The sequence below is a fragment of the Zootoca vivipara genome, chromosome 4 (assembly GCF_965207765.1).
Source record: "Zootoca vivipara chromosome 4, rZooViv2.hap1.1, whole genome shotgun sequence".
Classification (NCBI taxonomy): Eukaryota; Metazoa; Chordata; class Lepidosauria; order Squamata; family Lacertidae; genus Zootoca; species Zootoca vivipara.
Genome location: NC_142587.1, coordinates 35,853,480 through 35,873,662, shown reverse-complemented (window position 1 = coordinate 35,873,662; position 20,183 = coordinate 35,853,480). Strand labels below are relative to the sequence as shown.

At 40.6% G+C, this 20,183-nt stretch overlaps 1 protein-coding gene and 1 pseudogene across 2 annotated transcripts in view; both read left to right on the top strand.

Annotated features, from left to right (window-relative positions):
* Positions 1 to 20,183, top strand: part of ANOS1 (anosmin 1) — a 133,800-nt gene that overhangs the window by 76,845 nt on the left and 36,772 nt on the right. The window lies entirely within an intron of this gene.
* LOC148685898 (uncharacterized) lies at positions 7,056 to 10,302 on the top strand (annotated as a pseudogene).

Below are 20,183 nucleotides of genomic sequence, written 5' to 3'. Positions count from 1 at the left end.
GTTTGATAAGAAGGCATCCTAATTGTTGTTTACTATCTGGAACAGTTAATCCATTTTTATTTACTTAAAAGTCACAGACCTTTGAAAAAAGTACAGTACATGTTTTTAATGCCTGCTTTCTTACGTCTTCAAATAAAAATAATTCTCATGGTTGGGAAATTTTAGGATCATGGCCAGTACTTCTTCATGACCTAATTGAAGCAGAACATTATGTGCATCAGCGCTTACACGAGCTCCCCTGTTGTACCCAATTTGCACATTGAGTTATATTCTATCAAGCTTGTGGATAACATGATACTGTGTCCTTGTTTGATTATGGATCACAGTTACTGTGAATGCTGCAAGAACAGTAAATAGAGCCTGGAAGAGCTGTCAAGTCCCCACTCCCCCTTGCCATAACTTTTCAAGGCAACGTCATGTAATTTTATCTTGGCCTTGTAGTAAGAAAAGATTTAACTGTGTTACATTGAGCTTTTATTGCTCACAACCTAAAAATGCCACTTGCTGTATACAATACAAGTGAAAAGACACTTGCTACATTCTTAAGATCTTTAAAGAAAATAAAATCAATGGATGCCCCTTCTTTGTTCTTGGTAATGGACAGAATTAACCCAGTTACTTGTTTCTTAATGCTGGTCGAAGCATTAGCATTCAGAGTCTTTGGAGATCCCCATTTGGCTGAACATTAAATAATTTTAGTTTGGCCTTGTCTATTTTTGCCTTTTGAAATATTCTAAAGTTCAGATACCCACAATTTATGTAGCAGGGATCAGTTGTTAGCAATTTTCTATATACATATGGCTGTTCTCCAGAAGTCTTTTGATCTTGTGGCGCAAGGCAAAACTCATGGCATCTGAATTGTCTGATTAATTTTCTGTTAGCTCATGTCAGCATTTTTCATGCCATCATTAAAAGTACTTATAGTATTTCATATTCCGCTGATTAAGGGCATTTCAACACTATTGGTAATACTCACATCCACAGCGAATGGTTGATCATGATCGTGCTCAGAAGATACTTGAAGAGGTGTATATGCACAACATTCACAACATTTCTTTTCACATATTTGCTTCCTTATGTGATTAAAAATGTGCATTTGAGTCAGACTTGGGGAATATCTCTTGGAGAGAGATGTACTGAATGCTATTGAACTTGTCAGATTTGAAGTCCAAGGCCTGATTTGTTCTCCAGTTAATGAGCCTTCTGGGCCAAGGTCCATATGCATGGTAACCTTTTAAGGGGAAATGATGTGTGTAAATTGAATTATAATGGATCAGAAGTGATGATGTGAAGGGTGTGCTCTACGTGGAGGTGATCATGGGCCTTGGAGGCGGAATATTTCCTTAACATGTGATGCCGTATGAATGGAAAATGAGTGTACCTTTCCTCCACATTTTTGACTCAAAATGCGAGCCCACTGAGCACATAAACTGGACCTTGGAGTTGTGTTTCAACTTACAGTAGAAATTATTGATATGTATTATTCAGAATACATTTGGGGAAGCTCAATGACAGAGCACATGCCTTTCATGCCAAAGATCCCAGATTCAATCCCCAGCATCTCCAGGTGGAGATTGGAAAGACTCTTGCCTAACACAACATACTGGGGAGCCGCCACTACAAGTCAATGTCGACAATGTTGAGCTGGATGGGACCCACTGTCTGACTCCGTAGAAGGTACCGTCCTTTGTTCCTGGCCCCATTTTTACATGTTTGGCTAGAATATTGAATTTTCATGAAACAGCATAATTAATAGCATATGCTTGCATTAGCATGATAGTATCTGCCCACAGTAATATCTGATGGTAACAAAATGGCTCTGCTTCTAAAAAGGATCTGAAGAGATGTAAAATTTTCCAGTTGTTCAGTATGTTCCAGTAATTGAACCTGGGGAATGCAATTTCTATGGGTTTTGTACTCACTTGTTCTCACGTTAGGAAAGTGTTAGGTCCATGCCATACACTCTTAGGTGCAAGAAAGGGGAACCATTTTATTATGTCCTGCTTGGTTCCCTGTTCCCATCTTTGCTTTCTCCATGTGAGATCAACTGTTTGAATCTAGCTTCACTTTTGCTTGCTAATTTAACATTTTCTAGCTTGCAAATGTTTTTTTGAACATTTATTCAATAGAACACAAGGATCTGCCATTGAGAAGATACTCTCATTTCTATATTTAAACCTTCAGTCATACAGGGAAAAAAAGAAGTGAAATAGATGTGTAACTTTGAAAAGTACTGTATTTTTCGCTCCATAAGACGCACCTAGTTTTCAGAGGAGGAAAGGGGGAAAGCCCTGTTTTTGGGGGGATCAGCTCACAGTTAGGCTGAAACAAACAGAAATGTAAAGGAAGTATAATTCATTTGCCCCTGACCACCTGGAACAGCAATTGTGCTGATAAAGAGACTCAAAGGATTCATGAAATAAAATCCCTAAATGCCAAATGCTTTAAAGCTTTGCTTTTTTTCTTGTTGCAAATCTTTCATTGTAGTCAGTGTGAGTTCTTAGTGTGAAAAGGAAGTTATGACCTAGCAAACATTTACTGCTCTGTAGATATTCTCATGGCAGCTTTCCATAAATCCAAGCAAGGTGAAATTATTTAAGTAAGAAATTGAACTGGATTAGAAGGCTATAAAAATTACTCCTGAGATGATATTGTTTTCCATGTGTTTACTGTTTTATTTTCCAATTTGGCTAAGGGATACTGACTTTCAAGAATCTGAACATTATATTTGGTAACGTCTTTTTCTAGAAAAAGAGGTGTCAGAACTCACCGCAAACATCTCCCTTGTTCTCTTTGAATGACAATGGTGCCCACCTGAGGGGTGCCAGAACTGAATTCATATGAGTTCTCCCTGAAAAAACACCCTGGTGGGAAGTATTACAGAACATAAGTTAAACATATGGTGCACCTATGTTATAAAGCAGGGGTCAGCAACCTTTTTCAGCCATGGGCCTGTCCACGTCCCTCAGACCATGTGGTGCGCTGGACTATATATATATATATATTTAAAAAGAACACATTCCTATGCCCCACAGATAACCCAGAGATGCATTTTAAATAAAAACACAAATTCTACTCATTTAAAAACACCAGGCAGGCCCCATAGATGCATTTTAAATAAAAGGACACATTCTACTCATGTAAAAACACACTGATTTCCTTACCGTCCATGGGCCGGATTGAGAAGGGGATTGGGCCGCATCCGGCCCATGGGCCTTAGGTTGCCTACCCCTGTTATAAAGAGTCTGTGCTCTGGCTTTACATGTTTGTGTAAGGTGCAAGATCTGCCTAATAAACAGCTAAGGCAAAGTAGAGTTCTAAGGTGGAGAGGAAGTTCATCAAGTAGGAGGAAGAACTGGGAAAATTGAAACTGGTTCTCACCTCAGAGAAGTTGTTGAAAGACTTCTCTATGAGGGAACATCATAGCTTGGATTCAGCATCAGGAAGGTTGAAAAGTCTTGTGGAAGTTTCCTAGTGAGAATGAGAGGTGTTTGATTTTTGATTCTAGCATTGCACTAGAAGCAAGCTTGGCTACTGCTAAGGAAGATCAAGGAGTGGCAGTTTCCATCAGCAGAAGTTTGTGAGGCAGGTGGCACTGTTGCTATTTACCCAACCAGGGATGGGGTGAGGCAGAAGCAAAGCCAGGGGAGCTATGGTTGGCAGCAGTGGTTGGTCTGCAGGTATGTGCACACTTGTGGGGAAGAAGAAGAAGAAGAGTTTGGATTTGATATCCCGCTTTATCACTACCCAAAGGAGTCTCAAAGCGGCTAACATTCTCCTTTCCCTTCCTGCCCCTCAACAAACACTCTGTGAGGTGAGTGGGGCTGAGAGACTTCATAGAAGTGTGACTAGCCCAAGGTCACCCAGCAGCTGTATGTGGAGGAGCGGAGACGCGAACCTGGTTCCCCAGATTACGAGTCTACTGCTCTTAACCACTACACCACACTGGCTCTCCCACCACACTGGAAAGCCACCAAACTAGAACTCCCCCAACCTCCATGTGCCGTGTCCTGGTGAGTGGCAGTGATACTGCCCACACCACTGCCACTCCCTCACACCCCACTGATTTCCTACATGTCCCCTCTTCATTTGTATTTCTAAATGTTCAATTTCCCACCTTCAACTACCCCTTAACTCTTTATGGCTTGGTGCCCCCCCCCAAATTTTTATGACAGTGATAGTTAAAAAATGTTATGGTAGCACATGTCACCAGGCATATTAGTAATGGTTCTCTCAGCTGTCTCTGGTGTTATGATGCTTTGGGGTGTGTGTATGTGTGTGTTGTTGTTTTTAATGAAAACACAAGTTATTCCATCTACCTTTTTCTTAATTCTTTTCCTCCCCTGTGCTCAAAACACATAGCAAGATGGCAGCCAAGTGATAGAGAAAATGCTTATGTTTTCTTTGCTAAAATCCCTGTGGTGCAAATCTGGATTTTGCTTTTTAAAATTTGGAATGGGACTTGGAAGCTTTCCGGCAACTGATAAATTTTGGACACAAATTTTCTAAGAATGGAAATTGGATATACTATTCCATGAATAACAGGAAATGTGCAGCCAGCAGAAGAGCATTAGAATAGATTTTTCTTTCTGGTGGGTGGCTTATTGTTTATTTTTCCAAATATTAGTGCCAAGCAGAAGTTTGTATGACTCTTACAATTCCAAAAGATGCTTAATGCTGGTATAAGTTTCTCTAAGCTGTGTTGGCTTTGCTGTGCATAAATTAGCTTCAAGCTAGCTTGGATGATGTGAATCTGTCTATTTGGGTTTCTTGTTTTACAATCTTAAATTTAGTTCTTCATATTTCCACATCAGTTTGTGATTTTTTTAAAAAAAACTAAAAAACTAGGGATTTTAGTGCAAATTTTCCCCAATAGAATATATACATTTTTGTATGCAATTTTGACTTTATATAATTTGTGCAAAGCAATTTCCATAATATAATGCATTTTTGTATGTTAACTGTGGGTTAAAGTGTGCATAAAATGCATGTACTAGCAAAGCATTACATTTTCGAGCGCATTACTTGCCTGGAAAACTGCACTGCAAAATCCAGGAAAATGCCAGTTTTAAAAGATCAATGTGTTTTAGTTCGTGTATTGGTTCTAAAGGTACAAATTAGGTACTGTAGTTTCTCATTGAAATGCAAATAAAATAAAATTTGTCCCCCATTCCTAGTGAAAGCACCCAGATTTGTGATATTAAAGTTTTAACTTGGTCTCCCACTTTCATTCCTGCTTTGTTGTAATAAGCAAAGCAGCTCTATGGGTCTAGAACAGTGGGGAGGGAAGATATTGGCTGTGTCTTCTTGATCCTCCAAAAGGGCTTTGTCAGTAGAAAATGAATTTTGTTTTTTTGTGCAACTTGTTCATCAGTTGTCAGCATCAGTGACTGGAGAGGCCCCCTGTACAGTTGGCCAGTAGGCAAACAGATGTGAAAATGCAGCCTCCTACCTAATATAGTTTGAAAAAAATGTGTTTTGCTACATGTGCTTGTTGAAAAGTCACATATACAGCAGATAATATGTCTCTAGTGTTGTGTACTGCTTTTATTCCTGATATACTGAAGTTAATAACTAGGACATTGCATGGGGCAATAGGGGATTAATGTATCTGTGATTGTAAATATACAGCAGAGGTCAACAAAAGATGTTGAAAGGGGGAGTTTTAAAGAGGCTGAATTGGAGCACACTCTGAAAAACTGGAACACAATGTCATGAATCTTAGTTCTTACCTCTTCCCTTCCTCTTTTGACATTACTTTAATAATCTTTTTAATAGGCCATTTCTTAGTTATTGTAGCCACTGTTATAACACTCCTTGTTATACAACAGGCACCCCCAAACTTCAGCCCTCCAGATGTTTTGGACTACAATTCCCATCTTCCCCAACCACTGGTCCTGTTAGCTAGGGATCATGGGAGTTGTAGGCCAAAACATCTGGAGGGCCACAGTTTGGGGATGCCTGTTATACAAGCTAAATTGTCCTGAAGCCATGGCTGACCATTTGCTACCTGCCCTATAGGTCTGTGGGTATTGTGATCTCTGGGGTGTGAGTGTATGTATGGAAAATGCATACATGTGAATACAGTATTGCTTCTCCTAATGCAGGGTCAGCAACCTTTTTCAGCCACGGGCCAGTCCACCATCCCTCAGACCATGTGGTGGGCCGGACTATATTTTGAAGAAAAATAATGAACGAATTCCTATGCCCAACAAATAACCCAGAGATGCATTTTAAATAAAAGCACACATTCTACTCATGTAAAAACACCAGGCAGGCCCCACAAATAACCCAGAGATGCATTTTAAATAAAAGCACACATTCTACTCATGTAAAAACACCAGGCAGGCCCCACAAATAACCCAGAGATGCATTTTAAATAAAAGGACACATTCTACTCATGTAAAAACATGCTGATTCCCGGACCACCCACAGGCCAGATTGAGAAGGCGATTGGGCTGCATCCGGCCCAGGGACCTTAGGTTGCCTGCCTCTGTCCTAATGCTTTCTGGGGAGGACTGTTTGGGCACACATGTTTCAGTATGTGTGTCATGTAAAAATGGACCTCAGCCTTTTTAAAGGAACGTAGGTCGCTGCCTTATGAGTCAGACATCTGTTCTGTCCACCTTAGCAATGTTTGTAGTGAAGACTTCATACTCTGGCAGTGTCTTTCCAGCTTTTCAGGAAGTAGTCTTTTTTTCCTGGAAGAACACGTTCTCCTTTTCCATTTGTTCTAGCATTGGGCTGCAGCCTGAAAAGATACCTTATAGTGTTATAATATGAACCATCTATCTTTAGTGCAAATACATTGACATTGCATTCCCATATAGAGCTAACCTAATACAGTGGTACCTCAGGTTGCGGGCCCAATCCGTTCCGGGGTGTCATTCGGACCCCAAAGAAGTCTGCAACCCGAGCGGCGCTTTCATGCATGCGCAAAGCGCGCAGAATGCTTCTGCGCATGTGCACGCGGCGAAACCCGGAAGTAAACACTTCCAGGTCTGCTGCATTCGCAACCTAGAAAAATGCAACCCTCAGCGGATGTAACCCGAGGTATGACTGTATGTTTAATTGGATTTAATCTTCATACTTAGAAGAGAACTTTCCAAAGTGCTGAGCATATGGTTGGCAACATCCCTTGTGCTGCACTTCTCAAGCCCTTGACAGTGAAGTCGAGTGATGATGACTTCATGTGATTGACATGTGGGTTGACCCACCCTTGGGGTTCCTTTCAACTCTACGGTTCTATGATTCCATCGTTCATTGAAGACCTGTACACCTGTGAAAGTGGGGCAGGGGACATTAATAGTGGAAGATTTCTTAAGCAGGAATGAAGCGTATAGCTCAAAGCATGACAACTTTTTGATAAATCTCTGTTTTATGTACCGTGACCATTTTTAATTCTAGAGCAGTCAGTAGTAGTTTTCGTACATTCTTTTGGGAGCCACAGTTATGCTATATGAAAGATCCACTTGTTAACAAATGCCGGAGGTTAAATTTACAATCCCACAGTGGAGTGCATAGGCCAAGTGCCATTTAAATTCTGCATGCATAATAATTTATGGTTTTAAATTGAATTTATTCTAACATTTCTGCAGAGTAGAATTTTGTTCCACTAATATTGATTCCATTGCATTTTTTAACAAAAGGCTTTGAAATTCAGAATCCAATATTTGGCTACTGTTGTTTGATTTAAGGTTGTAAGCACACCTACCTGGACTAATATGTCAATATGCTAAAGAGGAGTTTAATTGTCTCTCTGAAATAAGAACAGAGCAGATACAGGAAATTTCTAACTCCTTTCAGTTTCAACTAAGTCCAGTTACATTGTAAACCTCATTGAAGTAAGCTTACTTCTGGGTAAACTTTTGTATGTTCTACAATCATGCAAACTTACATGTAATCAGGTCAATTTAATATAATGAGTTCCATGTAAACATGAATAGGGTTGTGTTATATATGTTAGGCGACTAGAAGAATCCAGCAACTGGCAGCCACCCTATCAGGCCTGCTGGAGGTGGTGGCAGGCTGGGCTTTGGAATTCCCTAACCTACTGGTTTTGGGGGACTTCAGCATCCATGCTGATGCCACCCCCTCCTTATGGGCTCTGGACCTGGTGTCTTCTATAGAGACATTAGGGCTCTCCTAGTTTGTTTTGGGTCCCACACATCAAGCAGGCCACACGCAGGATCTGTTCTTTGGTGCAGGCATAGATGTGATCATGCCATCCCTTGTGGAAGTGCCATGGTCTGATCACTAAACTCTGAAAGCCAAGACTGACTTCTCACCCCTCCCCTGCTTGGGTGGTTTAAGAGAGAGGGCTTGCAGAGAGCAGCCCACTCTGCTTACTTCCACAAGCTGGGAGAGCAGCAGTGAGAGCAGCAAGTCTGGGAGGGAAAACCAGAAACAGGAAGTGGTAAAGACGGGTCCAGGGCTCTGCAGAGTCCTGGAGGCTCAGCTCCAGGTTGGTAGCAGGGAAGCAGGGGAGGAGCTAGCTTCAGCAGGGGCTGGAAAGGAGGGGGAAGGTAGAACGGCACCTCAGGAGCCTAGTTTGGGACCACGGAGTAACCGTAGAGCCAGGAGGAGGGGCATTTGGATACCCAGTCTTAAAAGGGGGGTCAGAGCCTGCGAGACGCCATTGCAGGCTTCTGCCCCATGAAGAGCAGACATGATTTGAGACACCTCACCACTGTATATAGCATGCACAATAAAACTCTGAAAATCCAGAGTAGGTGTGGAGTGCTTACTTGGGAGTAGCCAACACCCATCTGTGACAGGTGGTGAGCCTATCTGGGCTCGCCTGCGGAGACTGATGGATCCTGATTGATTCCAAAAGGCCTTGACTGGCTCTCGACGGCCATCAATCAGATCGCACCTAAGCGCCCTCTGCAACCCCGCCGAAACTGGGCCCCCTGGTTTACCGAGGAGCTCCGGAAAATGAAGCAGGACATTATTATTATTATTATTATTATTATTATTATTATTGAAAATTTAGTGCATCATATCAGTATATTGATAAAAAAGCCACAGTTCCATAACACAACAAGGCGCTGCAGTGTAAAAGTCCAGACAGAAGTGCTAAAGGTATTATACCTAGTGAAACTAACCCTGTATTGTGAATGCGGTCTGTATTGTGTTGGATTCCAGCTACATTACATTTAGTTGTATCTTAAATTGTGATTGTTTAAAACAACAAATTTATGATTTGATGTACATATAACATCCCTGTGTATTTTTTTTAATGTCAAGAACCACAAGATATTCAGTAGATATTTGGAGATAACTTAAGCAAAAGTGATACCATCTACCGTAATTGACACACGTGAATTTACTGCTTGAGATTAATCCCTAACTTCTTGCTGATTGTACAGCTATTTTAATAGTTTTTCAGTAGCTGAAAGAACATGAAAACTAATACTTTGTGTGTTCAACAGGCCTTGGATTTCTTAAGTGAAAAACATGTTTCACATGCTCAGTCTATTGACCATAGACCTTTTTTGAATTACAAATTATTTGCAGCTTGAAAGGCTGTTGTTTGTGAAACGCAGGCAGGGAATGCTAATTTGAATCTGTGTAAGCAGCTAACTACTGCAGATTGTGAAGCCTGTTTTTACTTCACCAGTTTGTTATAAAATGTATATATGCACATGAAAAGTATGCGCTGTGGATTGAGACAGAAATTACTGTAGATTCTGTTTTCACTGTAGCTCGAACAGTGCTTAGCTAATCAACTAGCTTGTATGCAATTGTGCCTAGAAATAATTTCCTTGTGCAAAGAGAAGTAAAGGAGCTTTCTTTCTTTATTCTTATGCAAATAAGTGGGCTGCTGTTACACAGGCCATCCTGTAACTACTTTGAGGAGACTGATAAATCTATTACAGTAGCTGGCAACAACAGTATCTGCCACAGGCACAGCTCAGCCAGGCAAGTAACAACTTTGTTGCTGTACAGTTGTTACTGTCTCTTCAGAGCATGCACCATGCTCTTCCAGTTAGAGATGGGACCCCAGCTTGTTTCTATGAGCTTGCATGTCACTTGTGAATTTGGTCTCTCTGTAGAATCTTGTGTCTAGGGAAAAAGGCATCTTCAGATGTTCTGTTACAAAATGTTTGCTTCCTCTGTAGTCTTATGTTTTTGGTACAATCGTTACCCTGGTGGCTCAAAATGTGCTTTGCTTTTCCTTCACATGCATGCTTATACATGGTCTATCATATTCCAGCATTTTCATGCTAATAAGAAGTAAAATAAATAATATGGGGTGGGATTTAGATTCAGATTATCTAAATCTAGATGATTAGAACCATGTCAGAACATTTTGGTTTTTTTAAAAAAATAAATCATCTTTATTAAATTTTCCACTTTAACAATCCAATCAAATCACATTAAATATTATACATATACATATCAAATAGTCCAAATATTCTGCCAAATTATAATTTTTGGGGACTTCCCATGCTTCAAGTTTGGAGGGCTCTGATCATCTCAACTTCTCCTGCATTTCATCATCACTTCCGGCGGTTCCTCTAATTCTTTCTGTTGTTATCCTTCATTCTTTCTTTCAGAACATTTTGAAAGAGGAACAGCAAGAGAGAAATGGGGTGGGAAATTTTGGATCCACCCCTCCCTGCTCCAGAGTATTGATAGATTCAGGTTGTGAAGATCCAAGTGAAAATTACTTTCCATTTGCATGGAAGCTGTGGCAGAACCATCTGGATCCACATGATTTCCAAAATCTGGTCCAGTGATTTGGAGTCTTAACAGAGTGGCTTCTGAGGAGAAGACAGTTGGAGAGAAGCTGGTTAGTTTAGTGTTCAGTGAAAATATCCATGCAGAAGGGTCTTTGGATTCAACCCCTTCTCTCCAGTTCTTTGTGACTTGTTATTCACTGAAACTGTTAGCATGTAATGCTACACCAGACTATGTGATCCCATGATCCCATGTGCTCCTGGAGAACATATTGCAGCTGCTTTCCTCCTGTGTGGTGTGAGAGCCAGTGTGGTGTAGTGGTTAAGAGCAGTGGACTCATAATCTGGTGAACTGGGTTTGATTCCCTGCTCCTCCACATGCAGCTGCTGGGTGACCTTGGGCTTATCACACTTCTTTGAAGACTCTCAGTCTCACTCACCTCACAGAGTGTTTGCTGTGGGAGAGGAATGGGAAAAAGGAGATTGTTAGCTGCTTTGAGAAGACTCCTCAGGGTAGTGATAAAGCGGGATATCAAATCCAAACTCCTCCTCCCCCTCTTCTTCCTCCTGTGTGCTGTGCTGTGAGCTAAATTATAGTTTGGCTTAGCATGTCAGCCAGGCCGCATGGTTTGTACCACTCCATAGAAAGCTTGAGCTGTGAACCAAGAGCCTTGGTTTTTCACTTAGCAGTACATGTGAACTCTGCCTATATTTCTATTTTAACGAAATTGCTGCAACTGATCCCGAGCTCATGATATAGGGACCGTCATCAACATAAATGAAAAAGTCACATGGTCATTGAGGATGTGGTTTGTTTTGGCTCCGTATGCATGATGTGTACCATCTGTTTACAGTTTTAGGCTTTTTGCACATTATTTGAAAAATGTATTAAATACAGGGTTTTAATCTGGCCTGGTTAAAAGCATGGCTTTGCAAGCAACATTTTATTTACCACTTGTGGGCAGCCAATGCTTACAGTAAATGGAAAAACCTCTTTTCAGTTGGATAACTGTTTTAAAAAACTGGGTGGAAATGTTTAAACCAGGGGGTTCCCAAACTGTGGCCGCAAGGTTCATTCATATGGTCTGTGGCATATCCATAGATTTGTTACTGAAAATGGGAGATGGCACCCCAATCACATTAAATATATTGATTTGCCCCCAATAAAATAAGAAATAAAAGAAGCAATAAAATCAAAATTAAAACAATCATAGAATGCCCACGACAATTGCTATGATAGGCCACGGTCAGCCAAACCCCTTAGAATTTTTAAAGTGGTGCATGGCAGGGGTGGGGTGGGGTTTGGGGGCCACTGGTCTAAATCATTAAAATGAAGAAGCTTGAAAGTTACTCTGCAGAGCATATATCTCCAGCAATATCTAGGAAAGGTTGTGCTTTTGAATGGAACATTAGAGACGATAGAGCTTCTGAAATATTAGACTGGAAGAACAAGGAAACAGTGGGGTCACTTAGAGGAGAAGATGGTGAAATGTGAACAGGGGATAGAGAAAGGGCAGATCTCCTCAACGCCTTCTTTGCCTCAGTCTTCTCCAAAAAAGAAAACAATGCCCGACCTGAAGAATATGGAGCCGATCATTCAGCAGGGGAAACACAGCCCAGAATAAGGAAGGAGGTAGTACAAGAATACTTGGCTAGTTTAGATGTATTCAAGTCTCCAGGGCCAGATGAACCACATCCAAGAGTATTAAAAGAACTGGCAGAGGTGATTTCAGAACCACTGGCAATAATCTTTGAAAATTCCTGGAGAACAGGCGAAGTTCCAGCAGACTGGAGGAGGGCAAATGTTGTCCCTATTTTCAAAAAGGGGAAAAGAGAGGACCCAAACAATTACCGCCCAGTCAGCCTGACATCAATACCAGGAAAGATTCTAGAGCAGATCATTAAGCAAACAGTCTGTGAGCACCTAGAAAGAAACACTGTGATCACTAAAAGTCAGCATGGGTTCCTGAAAAATAAGTCATGTCAGACTAATCTGATCTCATTTTTTGACAGAATTACAAGCCTGGTAGATGAAGGGAACGCTGTGGATGTAGCCTATCTTGATTTGAGCAAGGCCTTTGACAAGGTGCCCCATGATATTCTTGTAAAGAAGCTGGTAAAATGTGGGCTAGACAATGCTACCATTCAGTGGATTTGTAACTGGCTTACTGACCGAACCCAAAGGGTGCTCATCAATGGCTCCTCCTCATCCCAGAGAGTAGTGACTAGTGGGGTGCCACAGGGTTCTGTCTTGGGCCCAGTCTTATTCAACATCTTTATCAATTCCTTCAGTAGCACCTTAAAGACCAACTAAGTTTTTATTTTGGTATGAGCTTTCGTGTGCATGCACACTTCTTCAGACCACGAAAGCTCATACCAAAATAAAAACTTAGTTGGTCTTTAAGGTGCTACTGAAGGAATTTTTTTATTTTACTTCGATCCAGACCAACACGGCTACCTACCTGTAACCATCTTTATCAATGACTTGGATGATGGGCTTGAGGGCATCCTGAGCAAGTTTGCAGATGACACCAAATTGGGAGGGGTGGCTAATACCCCAGAGGACAGGATCACACTTCAAAATGACCTTAACAGTTTAGACAACTGGGCCAAAGCAAACAAGATGAATTTTAACAAGGAGAATTGTAAGGTACTACACTTGGGCAAAAAAAATGAAAGGCGCAAATACAGGATGGGAGACACCTGGCTTGAGAGCAGTACATGTGAAGGGGATCTAGGAGTCTTGGTAGACCACAAAGCTAAAAAAGCCAATGCAATTCTGGGTTGTATCAATAGGAGTATAGCATCTAGATCAAGGGAAGTAATAGTACCACTGTATTCTGCTCTGGTCAGACCTCACCTGGAGGACTGTGTCTAGTTCTGGGCACCACAGTTCAAGAAGGATACTGACAAGCTGGAACGTGTCCAGAAGAGGGCAATCAAAATGGTCAAAGGCCTGGAAACGATGCCTTATGAGGAACGGCTTAGGGAGCCGGGTATGTTTAGCCTGGAGAAGAGAAGGTTAAGGGGTGATGTGATAGCCATGTTCAAATATATAATAGGATGCCATATAGAGGAGGGAGAAAGGTTGTTTTCTGCTGCTCCAGAGAAGCAGACACGGAGCAATGGATTCAAACTACAAGAAAGAAGATTCCACCTAAACATTAGGAAGAACTTCCTGACAGTAAGAGCTGTTCGGCAGTGGAATTTGCTGCCAAGGAGTGTGGTGGAGTCTCCTTCTTTGGAGGTCTTTAAGCAGAGGCTTGACAGCCATATGTCAAGAATGCTTTGATGGCGTTTCCTGCTCGGCAGGGGGTTGGACTGGATGGCCCTTGTGGTCTCTTCCAACTCTATGATTCTATGATCCTCTGCACAATTCTATGACCCCCCCCCTACGATACACATACCGTACATGGAATCCCACCTTAAATTCTATTCACTATGCTGAAAATAACAATATGTTTGTTACAGTTTGGTTTCATTTGAAATGACATTTATAGCCAACATGGCATGGATACTTTGGAAAATTAGCTTAATTCTGCAAAGAGATTTATTAAATTAGAAGGAAAAAATATGAGCAATGGAAGCGTTCCATAATCTGATAGATATATTGCATTTTAAGGAGAGATTGCTTGTTACTTTTATAAAAGATAGGTTTATAACCTGAAAGAAGGGAGGACAGTCTTATTTCTATAAATATAAACTTAATATTTAAGAAAATAAGATTTCCCCTCCCTTTTAATGCTTAGCATATTTTCATTTGTGCATTGGCCAGCAAAGTAATTGTGGAAGCATACAGTTAAGAGTTTTGTTTGTATTCCTGTGTGGAAAAATATTGGCCTCTTAGTTTTTTCTCTGTGATAAATTTGTCCTAATGTCTTTGAAACTTGGCAGTTTGTATAAGTAAGTACAAACATTGTAGCCTGTAAAGTTGAGCATAATTCTTTGGGGTTAGCAGTAACAGAATTAGTTATGGGTATTATATCTCATAACTCTTCCATGGTATCCTTTTGAGTGGCTTTTGAAATGTTTTTAGCTATTATTCTTATGGATTGTAACTCCAATTTAGATAATTCTAGCTTTCTAATGTGAGTATTTTTTATGACAAATCTTATTTCCAACTATAATGGGTAAGAGCTGTTGTTAATTTAAAAAAAATAAAAAATACACTGGGTTGTAGAATATTTAAGGAGATGTACAGGTTTTAAAAGAGCCTATAGAGAATAAGCATTAACTGTTGAATAATTATTAGTGTATTCAGTTTCTTCTCCCTAAATATTTGTTAAAAAGACTTGGTGCCCAAGTTTGGACAAGGCTTAAACTTGGCTGTTTATAGAGCAGGTTCAAAGCTGTTGCCATTGTTACTGTAACTTTCCAAGCTTGGTCTTACTGCAGCAAGCATTGATGCTCTGTCCCTCTCTCCTTTTAATCTTTCACGGTCTACAAAAAGCTTTTGGTTAGTGAATTTTAATTGGCCACTAGAGTTAAGATTCTGTGATTTTTGTGTGTGAGGCTAATTGTAGGACTTATTCCCGATGCTAAGCCCAAAGTCAAATGCATGGCTTTTCTTACAGGCTAATATTAAACAAACAGCTCTGGACCTGATAGGCAGGCTAGTCAATGCCTACAGATGCCTTTGACATATTCATTGACTGTTGCTGAATATGGAAACAGGTTACTTCTGGGTTTCGGCACTCGCAGATGCGCAGAAGTGCTAAATCGCGCTTTGCGCATGCGCCGAAGTGCTGAATTGTGACCCACGCATGTGCAGACGCGGCGCTGTGGGTTGTGAACACTGTGGGTTGCGAACGTGCCTCCCGCATGGATCACGTTCGCAACCCGAGCGTCCACTGTACTTGATACTATTGACAATGGGCAGGTTTGCACATTATGCTAAGCCCTAAGGAATGATAGAAGTTTGTCAGCTTGGCTGGAATTAAGATTTCACCCCGCATCCCTAAGAACTGGTAAAATTTGGTGAGGCAGGCTGAGAACTAGAAGAGGTTCCAGAAGGCAGGGAAGGGAAAGGAAGGGAAGGAAGGCCAGTCAAAGCAGAGTAGGAGGGGCACCAACTATGGGTGCCTGAACACCCACTTTTTTTATTGTGGGTGCTCAGCACCCACACTTCAGGGCCCCTAAGGTCTCACAAGGCTTCAGAACCTGATTTCCAGTCCACTGGAAGTCAGGTTCTGGGGTGGTCGTGGTGCACCCATAACCGAGGGCTCAAGTTGGCTCCCCTGAGCAGTAGTCTTAAAGCAAACACCAGAGGAAGCGATTAGAGGTGAATACCTATTTGGCCATAGAATCATAGAATTGCAGAGTTTGAAGGGATCCCAAGGGCCATCTAGTCCAGCCCCACCACAAATCTCAACTAAACCATCCATGACTGATGGCTTATATTAATTTAGATGTTTAATTTAAGAAATACTGCTTATTATTGAATCCTTAATGTGAGGTGATGGTTTATTATTGTTGTTATTATTATATTTTTTTCTTTTTTAAAAAACAACAACAATATTTTTATTTTATTTTTTATTAAATTTTGGAATAAAAAAAATTAAGAAACTTTGAGAACCACCTTGTGAGGGCCTTTCTTAAAAGGCAGCTTAAATGTTTTTCCAGTAAATGAACTCCCGATAATATTCTGAGGAATCTCAGGGGTTGTTGTTGTGGGAAAACAGATGGAAAGCAGTATTAATATGAACTGTAATCGTCTTCACCTTCAGCCCTTTTCTGCCATTACCACTCTGATGTATGGTAGTAGCCACACTGCTTTCCTACACAGCAAATGTCAGAAAACGTCATTTTGAAAACCCAAAGAATTCACAACGTGGTCCATATCAGCATTGCTCCAGTTTTTGGGAGGGCCAGTGTTGGAGTGACATGATCTGTGGCTTTTGATCTTGCCTTCATAGCACTTGAAAGACCTGCTATGCAGTGCCTGCCAAACCATGGAAGTAACATGAGTCAGCGACCTTAGTAAAGGGCTGTGATTTTAACCCTGATCCTTCTAAGCAAGAACCATATCCACCCTTAAAGTAAGGAGTGTTGAGTTTAAAATGCAACTAGCTGAAATAGTTCACAGTAGACTCTCATAATTAGGGCCTAATTGATTTGTGCGCCCCAAGGGAGAACCCAAATTGACCCGTACTTCACTTATATTGGTATAATGGGAACAGAATAGGCCTAATTTCTTTAGTGAGGAAGATCATTATTAAGAACCTTGCATGGCTTTCCTTGTTTACGCTTTCTCTTTCCCACCACCATCCCAGCTCGGAGAAGCATAGATGCCTGATGCCGGAATGTGGTAACCTGGCCATCAAATAGGCCTCACAAAGGAAGCCCTTTCAGGTCTCTCAGTGAAACAATTACTGCATCTTATTATAGCGTGAAATTAGAAGTGAAAAGCCCTACAGTTTTTTGCTATTTAGTAATGCGGAATATGTCGCCGTGGATGGCAATGGTAGTGCTAGAAAGAGAAGCCAGAAGCCAGAAAGAGAAACCTAGTAGCAGTTCAGACAAAGACGATCTCTTCTCTCCCTGTTTCTGACTGTTCGGTGGTCTGTAAAATTCAAGCTCTGTAGTGGAAACCCTGCATAAGTATTTTGTTGCATCTCCTTCAATAAGGTGCGCAAATGTGAGTTTGCAATAGAGTGTAAGAAGAGGCAGTTCAATTCTAATAACTAAAATATAAGTTGGTTGCAGTTTTACAAGTTAAGCAATCACTTTTTCAAAAAACGGAGATTTGATGTTCTGATCATCCAATGCTATAACTAGATGGTGTTTTCAAGAAGGCAGAATGAAGTTATCTGAAGCCACCTAGTAACAGCTAGAAATGGAAAACCTGCCAAGTCACAGTGATGGTGCTTCTCAATAGCCTTCCATAGTTTTAAAGTACCATTTTCATTTCCAAAAAACCCAAATGCTAAATAAATTTGTTTTCTATGCGTTTTTTGTACAATGCCAATAATGTTCCCTGAGGACTTAATTAAATGTAGTAAAGTAATTGTAATTTTAAATAACTAAATTATGTGGTAACTGAAGCCTTTTGGAAGTTGGTGGAGGGGGGGGGAGAGATTATTGTGGTATCTTCTTATGTTTGTTTTGCAGATCACGAAAAAGAACCTAAAAAGTTTTAAATATATACTGTACTTAATAAAAATACTGACTAAAACAGATCTAGGACATAAGCTCTCTCTTGCATGGATCATGTAGAAAGGCATTCTAAGGTCTGTGGTATCACACTGCTGGCTATGTCTTTTGGTTTTGCCTGTTAGCAGAGTAAAGAAATAGATTTCAGAGAAATCTGAATAAAGAAAATAGATTTTTAGAGAGGAATGAAACTGAGATAACTGAACAAGAACAGGGTATAGCTTAGCTAACCTGTGTAGTGATTGGATTAAGTGCGAAGAGACTTGGGTTCAAATTCCCACTCAGCCGTTATTTATTTATTTATTTCTAACTAAATGTATATAGCTGCTCCCCTAAGACATTATATGATTGGCCCAAGAAACAAGCTCCCTGGATGATCTTGGTGCAGTCACACTATTGCCTCCTAATCTACCTCACAAGGTTGCTGTGAGAATAAACTGGGAGATGAGTACCGTGAATTCTTCCTTGAAGACCTTAGAAGACCACAGGGGCAGGAGATTCTGATGTAGATATTTATTTCCTCCTCTTCACTCTCAACTTCTTCCCTGGTTGAGAGCAGGCTCCGTTTTGCAGTTCACCCGACTTGCCAACATATCTTCGGCTGGCCTTTGAGGAAATATGGCATGCAAATAAATTATGTGATAATACTAAGCAAGAAGAACCATGGAATTTGTATAAAGTGTATTCTTTATAGGAAGCTGTATCCCCTCCGATTGTGAAAAATGGCACTTTAAATTATTGTTCCTTAATCAATGCTTGCCTTTTGCTGTGATATGCATGGGGGAATGCCTTATATGGATATCAACAACTTGACAAGCAATAAAAACAGTAGATAGTGGATTATAGCAAATGCAATAAAAGGGTTTCTTTCCAACTACCGATACCTTACCACCAAGACTCTCACTCTGCGTCCTTTTTGTGTTTATGTTAATACTTGCATCTTTTTTTTTATAAAAAAAAATCTAACCCACGAATAAAAACAATGTAAATCTAATCATATGTCTCACCCTTCAATTTTAATGACCATTGCAAATCCAAGGCCTGGCTTTCTTTCAAAAGTGGCATTTCAGTCATCAAATGGATTCAAGCAGCATTGCCTGTTTTCCCAGTATACATGACAATGTTGCCAAGTAAACCTTAGCTGGAACTAATTGACTTAAGACTCTAGGCTTTGATTATAAAATTTCCCCTTCCCACCAAAGGGTGGTGCTCACTAACCAAAAGTCGCTTAAATGCAGCCAGATCAGATTTGCACCCACTAATTGTTATTTCACTTAATCGACTCCCTCCTCTCTCCCCCTTCCCCATTTACAGCTGTTAGAGTTTGTTATTTCCTTAAAAACATATTCAAAATGGATGCTGGAAAAATCTGGAAAACAGCGTCACAGATCTCCTTCTTTGAGCTTTGTTAGAGGCTTCATAATCACCACACGGTTTTTACAGAGAAAAATGTTAAGATGATGTGGTTATAATCAGTAAAGGATTTTCTTTTCCCTACAGGAAGGGGTCACAATCATTTGTTAATGTTATTAAGGAACAATTGGAGTTGTAGAGAGGAACTGGTAATGGGAAAGTATCTCCAAAAGTTTGTATCGTGTACTCGTGACTACTGCAAGTGTTTTGTATTAGAAGGTGCAAAATATCTAGATGGGAAAACTTATGGCCCTCTATATGTTTTTGGACTATAAATCTACAACCATTGGCAATTCTGGCCAGTGCTAACGGAGCTAGAGTCCAACAAGATCTGGAGGGCCACAGTTTCTTCACTGCTGATCAAGAAAACTATGTTCTGATCCTGGAAACAATGGTGAATTTAAGTTGAACCAGAGATAACTTGGGCTTTTACTGCAGGAGTCGGTGAAATAAAAAGCTTTCTCTGACCTAAGGGTCAAAAGCTGCTAGGAGCTTGCACTTCCTTTTTCATCCTCAGCTTCTAGGTAGCCTGAAAAATTAGAGAAGGAACCTCTGACAGATCAGAAAGGTGAGCAGGAAGAGTTGAGAGTAGGAATATCAGAAGAGCCCCACTGAATCAGACCAAAGACCTATCTAGTTCTGAATCCTTTTCTTGCAGCAACCAACCCAATGCCTATGTCAATGTCATGCCTTCTAGTATTGTGCGCCTGGAAAAATTTCTTCCATCTCCTCTCCCATTTCAGTTCAGGACAACTGGGCTCTGTTGCAAACTGGTAGCCTTGGGTGAAATAAATGGGTTTTTACACATAGGACACTTGCCTCCTATATAAACGGAATATGTGACTGAGGTGGAACTTTTATAGAAGAAAGTACAATGTGATATCGTGGGTAGGCAAAGTACTATCATACTATTTCATCTGTTAATACTCCATA